Raw genomic sequence first — 10,433 nt, 5'->3', positions numbered from 1 at the left:
TTTGGGCCCGTTTTGGCTTGGATTGGGCTCAAAATGGCCAGGATTGGGCCCAAAACAGCCAGGACTGGGCCCAAAACGGCGAGGATCAGGCCTCTGATGGGTGGTGCATCACTCTCCCACTCAGCAGCGGCCCAATTCTGACCATTTTGGGCCCCTTTTCAGCCATTTTTATCCCCTTTTTTGCCATTTTGGGCCCAATTTCGGCCCTGGATGGCCAGGATTGGGTCCAAAACAGCCAGGATAGGTGATGTCAGGGGGTGTGGCATATGCAAATCAGTTATGCTAATGACACACTTCCGGCGACATCAAGGGGCATGGCATATGCTAATGAGTTATGCTAATGAGTTCCTGCAGCTCTTTTTCTACAAAATGACCCCTGCTGGCAACCCTATGTTTAAGACTGAATTACACTACTTTGAAATGCCTTCTCTTCTCTGGTAAGCTTTCTGCTCTTGCATATCCTTGTAATTTTCAAATGTGAATGTCTTTGGTAAAAGGGAAAGTGAAGTACCCCTGCAAGACCTTGTAGGTTCCCCACCATGCAGCTGGGCCTGGCTCAGCTGGCGCCATGCAACTGGGCTTTCGAGGAGAGGCTGCTGGGAGGGGGAGGGGGAAAGGAGGATAGGGGGCAGGAAAAAGTGGGTGGAAAGGAGAGAGGAAAGCAGGAAAGGGAGGAGAGGCTATGTGGGGTGGCAGGGGAGGGAAAGAGGACGAGGTGGGGGGAGGGGGTATGAGATGCGCCTGCAAGTCTTTGAGGATCCCTAGACTCCCCAGTCTCATGCTTAAGACTGAATTATACTACTGTGAAATCCCTTATCTCCTGTGGTAACCTTTCTTTTCTTGCTTATCGTTGAGATTTTCAGATGCTAAACCTCAGCTCTCCTTTCACCACAGACTAGCTAGTTCCCTCCAAGTGTCAGTGAAAACTGAGTTGCTTTTAACCGTTGGAGGGCATCATTCCTGATCTTGGAATATCAGTGCTACGTTTTAAATCTAGGAAATAGCTCTCCCTTTTGCCAACAAAAGCCATTATTTAAAACAGTACAGGGTGGTTTTTTTTGCCTCCTCTGAATATCTGGTTCAAGAGTTGCTGTGGACAGGTAGGTCCAGAGAACTATGAAAAGCTTTTTAGAAGATTATAGTAAAAAAAAAATCTAATAAATAAATTATAGACTCGGTAGAATCTCTCAATGGCTTTATAAAATAATAGCAACAAAGTCTGTTGTGGGAAAAAATGCAATGGGCTCTAGAATGGGGGGAGGAGGACAGGCGGGCATTGCCACCTGCTCCACATTTGATCCCCTCCAGATGAATGGGAGCAGGCATTGCCTCCTGCTCTGCTCCTGATTCCGGCCAGGTGAAAAGGGGTGGGCATGGCCCACACCTGATCCCGGCTGGGTGAAGGGGATGGGCATTGCCACCTGCTCTGCGCCTGATCCCGTCTGGGTGAAGAGAGGGCGGGCATTGCTCTGCTCCTGATCCTGGCCAGGTGAAGAGGGGGTGGCCATTGCCACCTGCTCCACTCCTGATCCCAGCCTGGGCTTCCTGCCACAGCGTGCTCTCTGGATGGATAGGCTGCCTCACGTGGGCTTCCTGCCATGTCAGCACCCTCTAGAGGAGCACCAGGATAAGAGGTGAGTTGTCATTAATACAACTTGCCTTTTATATAAGAGGATATTTTACAATCATTATGAATCTCCTTTTAAATGTGACATAAGGTTTGTAAGATAGGAAATGAAATATGTGAGGTGGATCCAGTGTAAGGGCCAGCGTGAAGTAGCAGTTAGAGTGTTGGACGAACATCTGGGAGAATCTCTGCTGTGCTATGGATGTTTGCTAGGTGACCTTGGGCCCTTCATGCACTCTCGGCATAACCCACCCGCAGGGTTATTGTGGGGATAAAATGTAGGAGAGAAGGAGGTTAGCTGTGCTGGGTCCCTTTGAGGAGACAAGTGAGGTATACAAACGTTTTGTCTGGCTTTTTATTACACAATAGTGTAAACAAAAGATGGTTGTCTGGCCTAATGGAATTATGGACAGTAAAACAATTGCAGAGGTAGGAAATTACCTTCCTATCCCCAGTTTAAAATTTTGGTCCTGGTATTTACTTCTTATTTAGAAATATGGATTCTGCTTTTCTCATGCCTCTTAGATTTATTTGGGTACATTCATGTATGATCCATTCTATTTACCTCTCAACATCATGCTGTTCTTGAAAAACCAAGGCAAAATAGCCATTAGGCTGTAAAAATAACTCCCAAATACTTTATTTCCTTTCATTGCCTAAACCACACATGATCACTTTTTGTCTTCTGGTTCAAAATTCACTGATTGGCAATGGCAACTATTATTTATTTTGATCTTTTAAAATTTTACTTCATTATACCCTTTCCTCCCAATGGGGACATAAAACTGCTTACATGTTTCCTTCTCCAATTTATCTTCCCAACAACCCCAAGAGGTACATTAAGGCTGAGAGTGCGTGACTGGCCCCAGGACACCCGGCCAGCTTCCTTGGCAGGATAGGGATTCGAACCTGGGTCTCCCAGGTCCTAGTCTGACTCTAACCATGATACCACACTGGCTCCTTCTAATATTAATGGCATGCCAGTATATATTGAGAAGGATAGAGAAGACAAAGAGCCAAGCCTCTCACTGTGTCAAGAGCTCCTGATTGAACCAAGAGTTAGAAACCAACACTGTCAAAGTATATTTCTGTGGAAGAGTTGGAGGCCTACTAAGTTAGATAGGAACAAAGTCTAGGCGGGCACTGTCCATCTACCTCAGAGCCAAGCTACAAGTGACGAATGACACTTGCCTGGCAAGTGAACAGACTCACGTGTATTCCTACCTGTTCACTTGCCATTCACTTGCGCTCTACTTGATCAAGTGGAGAGCAAGTGAATGGCAAGAGAACAGGGAGGAATACATGTGAGTCTGTTCACTTGCCAGGCAAGTGTCATTCGTCACTTGTAGCTTGGCTCTCAGAAGCAGGGCTTTTTTTCAACTGGAACGCGGAGGAACGGAGTTCCGGAACCTCCTGAAAAGGGTCACATGGCTGGTGGCCCCACCCCTAAACTCCCCTCTGTCTGGAGATCAGGGGACGGGGCCACCAGCCATGTGACCCTTTTCAACGAGGGCAACCCACTGAGTTCCATCACCTCTTTTCCCAGAAAAAAAGCCCTGCTCAGAAGTGTTCATTAGCTGCACATTTGAAGTGTAAAGAATACATTTGTCTTTTGTTTATCACTGCAAATCCTGGGGGCAGATGCTAATGCTTAGTATTTTAAAACTTGGATTCTATGAATGCCCTCCCCCAGTGCTCTACTTTGTGCCAGACCTATTCACTTTCCAGGACCAAGCCAAAACGTTGCCATTTCACCAGGAATTTGTAAATACAGTACTGTAGCAGTGTGTGTGTGTGTGTGTGTGTGTGTGTGTTTAAAACCTTCTACAGCTTACATTGCAACTGTTACTGCTGTTCTGATTTTTGCATTGTCTCATGCCAACCCATGCTTTTGATACAGTTTCTATGTGACTATTCTCCTTTGCATGCTGCTTATTCTGCTTTTATAGTTTTGTATTTATTGTTTTTAATTGGTCTCATCACATATCATCTTTGTGGAAACCACCTTCCAAATTGTTTTCCAAGTGGGGAATATAAATAAATGTTTTTTTTTTAAAAAGAGCCAAGCCTCTTGTGTCCAGAGACCAGAGTCAGATGCTGCCCCCCTCCCCACTTCACATCCTCTTTTTTGATAATGTGTAGATTTGACAGCTTGAATCCGTTTCAGCAACAGGCCATTTGGAAGCAGCTTGATTTCCCGCACCCCTAGTGCTGGAATTATGTATGTGTCCTGTTTGCATTTGTGTTTGGAAGAAAATTAGTTTGGGGGGGGGGAAATCTGTATCAAATCACATTTTTCACATATAGTGGTTTGTAGGAAATGAAGTAATTAAGTACTTTAAATGAATACTTTCCGTAAATGAATCTTGAGAGCCAGTGTTGGATAGTGGTTAGAATGCTGGACTAGGATCTGGGAGGCCCAGGTTCGAATCCCCGCTCTGCCATGGAAGCTTGCAGGGTGTCCTTGGGCCAGTCCCACATTCTTAAACTATCCTACCTCACTGGGTTGTTGTGAAGATGTATACTGCTTTAGTTCCCCATGGGGAGAACGGTGTGGTATAAAGGAATTAAAATTTTTAAAATTGTTTGTCCTCAAAGCTATTCTACCTACGTTCTGAACATAAATTGCTTGTTTTGAACTGCTGTGTATAAACTACTATTTTCAATCTGTATTAATCTCACTACATAAAAGCCTAAGTGTATTTCAGACGACTCACAGCGATTCCACTGCACAGGTGCGCTCTTGCATGCCCCTAGCATGGAAAACAGGTGAGTCTCGGCAACAGGGCTCCCCGCTGCCTGCTCTCCTCCCTCCTCGCACCTCCAGCCGAACAGGGCAGAACCAGGCACCTGGCGGGAAAAGGAGCACAACCCTGGATTCCCAGCGGAATCCAGTTGGCACTGTCAGTCGGGCGCCCTGGGCTTCCTCACGGCAGCCCTTGGATACAGCTCCACCTAGAAGGAAAACACAGCGTCATTGAACTTCGTTGATTCTTCTCAGTGATTACGGACTTTTTGGACTTACCTTTTGGACGTCTTCCTTGTTGAACTTCTTGTATTGCTTGCATGATACACAGGTGCACATGGTTTGATTAAGTGCACCTGGGTTTGCATTTATACTTGATTCTTCTTATTGATTTTCTTAATTGTACATAGAGAGTTGACACTCCATTATATTATTTTTGATACATTTTGTGATTGATTTTTCCTACTAGTATGTTTTCACCTGGTTTGTTACTTTTGCGAGTAGGTTCCTCTTTTGTATTTACACGGTATTAGAAGCAGAGCAGATGGCAATGCCTATCCCCCACCTTAACCCAACTGGTATTAGGAGCGGAGCAAGTGGCAATGCCCACACCCCCTTCACCCAGTTGGGATCAGGAGCAGAGCAGGTAGTAAAATCTGCTGCCCACCTTCACCTGTCAGGATCAGGCACAGAGCAGGAGGCAATGCCTGTTCCTCTCTTCACCCAGCAGGGAGCAGGTGGCAATGCCCACCCCCCTTCACTCAGTTGGGATCAGGCTTGGAGCAGGCGGCAATGCCTGCCCCCCCTTCACCCAGCCATGATCAGATGCAGAACAGGAGGCATTGCCCCCCCTTTACCCGAGATGGAGCAGGCATGGAGCAGGTAGCAAAGCCCACCACCCCTTCACATGGCCGAGATCAGGCAGATCAGGCGTGAAGCAGATAACAATGCCCACCCCCCTCCTTCACCGTCTGGAATCAGTGATGGAGGAGGAGTGAATGCCTGCCTGCCCACCCTCCCCTTTCTAGAGCCGTTGTATTTTTTCCCCACAACGGGCTTTGTTGCTAGTAATACAAAATCTCATAACCACAGCTGGTTCCCTGGACATCACTTTGCCAATGACGTTCACTTATACAAAATGCAAGAAGTATTTTATTTAGAAATTTCAAGTAGGTTGCAATTCAAGTAGAACTCAGTTACGCTGGCACTGGAAAAAGCTTGGATTCTGTGAGTTTAGGATATTCATTGTTAAGGGGATCTATTTATTTAAGATTATTTTCATAATCAACAGAAAACAAGGCACAAATGTTCCTGTCTCAGTATATTAACCCCACAAAAGCTATTCAACAGCCTTGTGACTGGAACTTTATTCCTCTTGCCTCCACCCTGGGCAGTGGAAAGAAACTCTTGCAAATAGTAAAGAGTCCAGTAGCAACTTTAAGACTAACCAACTTTATTGTGGCATAAGCTTTCGAGAACCACAGCTCTCTCCTCTGGATCTTGTAAATAGGAAGTCTTTCATCACATATTTGAACCTGATGTAGCAGAAAAATCCATATAGGACACAATGGGGCTTCTTCTACCCAAGATTCTTTAACCAGGGATCTCTTGATTTCGTATCTTCCAACAACCATGTAAGAAAACAAAACGGCTTTCCTTTGTATCTTATGATACGGTTCCTTATTGGAGTGTATCCTTCATCTGTGAGCAACGGTGCCCTCTGCTGGGAAGAATGTCAGAAATATAGCAAGAAGCAAGATGGATAGACGTCTCCCCAAACCTCAAGCAAGCTATATTGGATAGCATCCTGACACGGGTCTCCTTTTTTTGGGCACTGGCTCAGGATACCTGCTTTCTTGTGAAAACACCAAAACAAAAACACTCTCCCTCATGTAATACCTTTTACTAAGACTTTATTTTTAAAAAAGAATGATATGGGTTTTGTTTGGGGATTTTGACTTGGATCCATAACCTCTATTCTGTGGAAGTTACTTGACTTTGGCATAATCCGCCGCTACCAAATCTCTACTCAGGTATGAAACGCACTGGCCAAGCATTACCCTTGTCAGGTGTTCACCTGTCATACTCAACAAGACCCTGTGTAATGTTTGTTTATGCTCGGATGCTCTGGGTATAACTAAAGGCTGAAGTTATTTCGTGACCGTGATGTGAAAGTATGCAAGGGAGGGGCTGTCTCTACTGTTATCTGAATGTTCTCCTATACTCCTCTTGCCTGGGAAGAGATGTGTGCATGGACACTCACGACCTTGAGGCTTTTTCTATATCAGCTCTGCTCTCTGCTCTTTCCCGCCTGGAGGCTTTCGCTTGAACTTAGCTAACCGTTACCTCAAGGGATTTAGGAATTTGCCCACGCTTAGAATCCTACATATGCTTTGTGCTTGTAGAGAATCGCCATTCCTGTCAAAGATGGTGTAGGATGCTGAACTGGTAGCTTATCAATAAAGTTCTTTAACTCATGCAGTGAAGTCTTTTTGAATCACTTGGCAGATCCTTACAACTTCTGTGGCCTCACTTCCTTTACAAGGTGTGAGAATAAAATGCTGCTCTGAGTTTTGGGGGGTGGGGGGGCACATAGAACAAATGAGTTCCCATTTGAAGACGAGCAGGATTTGAGTCCAGCAGGGCCTTAGAAACCAACATGATTTTCAGGGTGTAAGCTTCCAAAAGTCAAAGCTCCCCTTCTTTAGATATCTCAAAGAACTTTGAAGTATCTGAAGAAGGGAGATTTGACTTTCAAAAGTTACGACCTGAAAATCTTGGGTCTCTAAGGTGCCACTGGACTCAAATCCTGTTGTTCTATTGCAGACCAACATGGCTACTGACCTGAAACATTCAAAGATAAGGTTAGGTAAACATGTGTCAGTCCCCTCCCCAGTTCTAACCACTACGGAGGAGGGCATATTGATTCCGAATATTTTAAATCCCAGCCTTGTGCCTAAGGACCATGACTTAGGAATGTTCCCAGGTGTGTCATATAAAGGCAAAGGCATTAGACTAAATGCAGAAGCAGCCGGGGCTGTTAATCAACTAGAAAGAGGCAATGGGGTGGTATGGTATGTCTGATGCTTCACTCAGATGGGCAACTAGGAGTGATTCCGCACACGTTGGATAATGCACTTCTAATCCTCTTTATAGATCATTTGGAATGGATTTTTTTGTGTGCGGAACAAAAAATCCACCTCAAACAATTGATAAAGTGCATTGAAAGTGCATTATCCAACGTGTGCGGAATCAGCCTAGGACAGCTGTCCCCAGCTCTGTACTAGGGAGCCCTGACTATGCTCACCTGCCCTCCCCAGTGGAGGGGGAAATAAGAAAAAGAGCAGGTTCTCTCTGCTGCCAGTCCTGGCCACCCCCTTTGGGGCTTGGGCCATCCACCCATGCCTGCTCTGTCCGGGCCTTGTGCCACTGTCTTCATTCATGGCCACCCTATCTGGGTCTCAGTGGTGGTTGCTGCCTGCCTGGCACATGGTGAGGGCTGCCCTCTGTCTGGCTGCAATGTGTGTGTGGGAGGCCAGCAGTGATTCCGGGGCCCTGACCTGGACTTTTGCTGAGGGGCCCAGAACCTCTCAGACTACCCTTGGCATCTATGGATGGTAGAGATATTGGCTCCAGTCCAATTGTGTGTGTGTGCATATCAACTATGGTTGTGTAGATATTAGTGCTACTAGTCAGTCACCAATTGCACTGGTATTGGAGATTAAAAGCAGGTAGCTGCTCTCCCACTCTGAGAGTTGTTTGGCAATTGCTTCTTGTCTGATGATGAGGCCACCACCACCACCACCCGACACATACACACAGAGCCCTGCCTGCTGGATTGTGCACGCAGCTCCTGTTCATCCATGCTGTTAGAAGAGGAGGACTTGACGCTGTCCCTTTCCCCAGGTTTCAGAGGGGGACAAACCAAAGAGTTAGAAAGATAGAGAGGCCAGGGCATCTGTTTCCTGTTTACTGCTCTGAACTATCCTTTGATGTTAGATTGCTAATCTCAGGACTTCCTCCTCGTGACATCCTTCTCTTCCTCCCTTTGTCACACTCCTAACTCTTCTCTCCATCTTGCACCATGGATGCAGGACTTGTCCTGCCATCCATGTCCATCCTTAGACTAGATAGATAGAAATCTCTCTCCCCTCCCTTCCTATCAGAATATGGGGTTCCTATAAAAAGATCTCCTATTTTTTTTCTAAGCATAAGCCAAGTGTATGCTTGTTATTTTCTCTCACACACTCACCCCAGCCAGCATGCTGTAAACACCCATCACATTTTCTCTGCAACTGATGCAACTCTGTTAAGACCCAACTATGGATTCTTTTAAATAGGTTTCCGTGGCCAGAATGCCTCCCTTTTAATACATGCAAACACCCAGCCCAGTAAGGGATTTTACACAAAAACCTCCTTCTACCTCTACATGGTTCCTAGCTGAAGCATGATGAGATCATCGCTTGGCAAACCTCCCAGGGGCTGAATACCTATATGCTTCTCTGGACATTCTATGGAACCAGAAATCATATCATGGAAAACCACAGCAGCTTTTTCTTTAACCTAATCTGAGCTCAGCAGCAACAGAGTAGCTTAAATGGCATTAGAACCGTTCTTTTCCTGGTGCATTTTGGGTTATTGGGTGACCGGTTGTTCCAGACGGTGCCTTTTCTTTAGTAAATATCTGCTGTTTAAAATCACAAAGTGGCTTCTGGAAAGTTGATAATTGGCTCTCTCTACACACAGCTGCACGAGAGACGGCCTGATTGCTTCACCGCATCTACTGTGCCATGGGATATCACCAGGCAAAAAGCCCCGATATTGTAGGATAGCACTGATGCTTGGCGATGCCATGTGTTGATTTTCTGAGCCAGGCAAGGGGATGGAAATTCAGCATGGTAGATCAATCTTGTGAACGTGCCTTGCAGAGCTTGATTTGTGCCTGGGTTCATGCTTGGCAGATTTGGAACTTACGCTCCTGAGTAAGTGCAAAACATATCACCACTGAATGACTACCGAGATTCCTTGAACACCAGAGACAAGGGGAAAGGGCTTCCAGATCTGAGGCTGGTGTTTGCAGATGGGATGGAGTCTTGCTAACTGTCTGAGATTTTTAGCCTGATGGGGCAGAGAGGGGTGGTGTTCAGGGGAGTATTTCTTTGTTTGCTTCCTTTAAAGCCTGGAATTTTTGCTGAGACTCAGCCACTTGGGCTGAAGCCTGAAGCAGCTACCAGGTGCTCTGCGCCAGCTCTGAGCAACTCTTTGCTACTAGGCAACAATGGCACAGAATTGCGCTACCAAGTCTATGCATCTGGAGCTAGGGATAAATTGCCCGTGAGAATTGCCCATCCCCTACTATTCCTTCCCCAAAGTCCCTTGTACTGCTCAGCTGTTTTATGCAAAAGAAGTGAGAATGTGGGCACCGGGTGAGCCTTGAGTGGAAGGGCATTCCATAGGCGAGGTGCCCCTAGTGAAAAAGATCCTCTCCCGGGTTACCACCTGGCTCACCTCTGAAGGCAGGGGCATACAGAGCAAGGTTTGTGAGAAAGGGGAACAGGCAATCCTTAAGCACCCGGGCCCCCGAGGCATTGAGAGCTTTAAAGGTAAGAACCAGCACTTTGAATGGCTCCCAGAAATAAATGGGCAACCGGTGCAAATCTTTCAGCACTGGAATTACATGATATGGGTATTCTGCCCCTTACAGTAGCCCGAAGAACACAACACATAAATTCAAAAATGCCAAAGACTACTGAAAGTGCGAATGCTACAATTTTTCTCAGTATAACAATTCATATAAATACATTCAATTACAATTCATAGGCTAACAGAGAAAACTATCACATACACATCCCATAGGCAGTGCAAACAAATTCAACAAATCCTCTCATATATAACAATAGTCAGGGCAAAAACCAAAGGGTCTTTCCAAAAGTTCCCTTCATCTAGTTAATAATTCCTTCTCAAGACCTCCTAGAAGAGTAGACACAACGATGGAGCAACTCGAAACGAAGCTTCAGACCATGCCCGATCTGGGGCCGGCTACATGTTGCAGATCTCGGA

Source organism: Eublepharis macularius, chromosome 11, assembly GCF_028583425.1.
Source record: "Eublepharis macularius isolate TG4126 chromosome 11, MPM_Emac_v1.0, whole genome shotgun sequence".
NCBI classification, from domain to species: domain Eukaryota; kingdom Metazoa; phylum Chordata; class Lepidosauria; order Squamata; family Eublepharidae; genus Eublepharis; species Eublepharis macularius.
The sequence above is the reverse complement of the archived record's forward strand: the minus strand, read 5'-3'. Positions refer to the sequence as shown.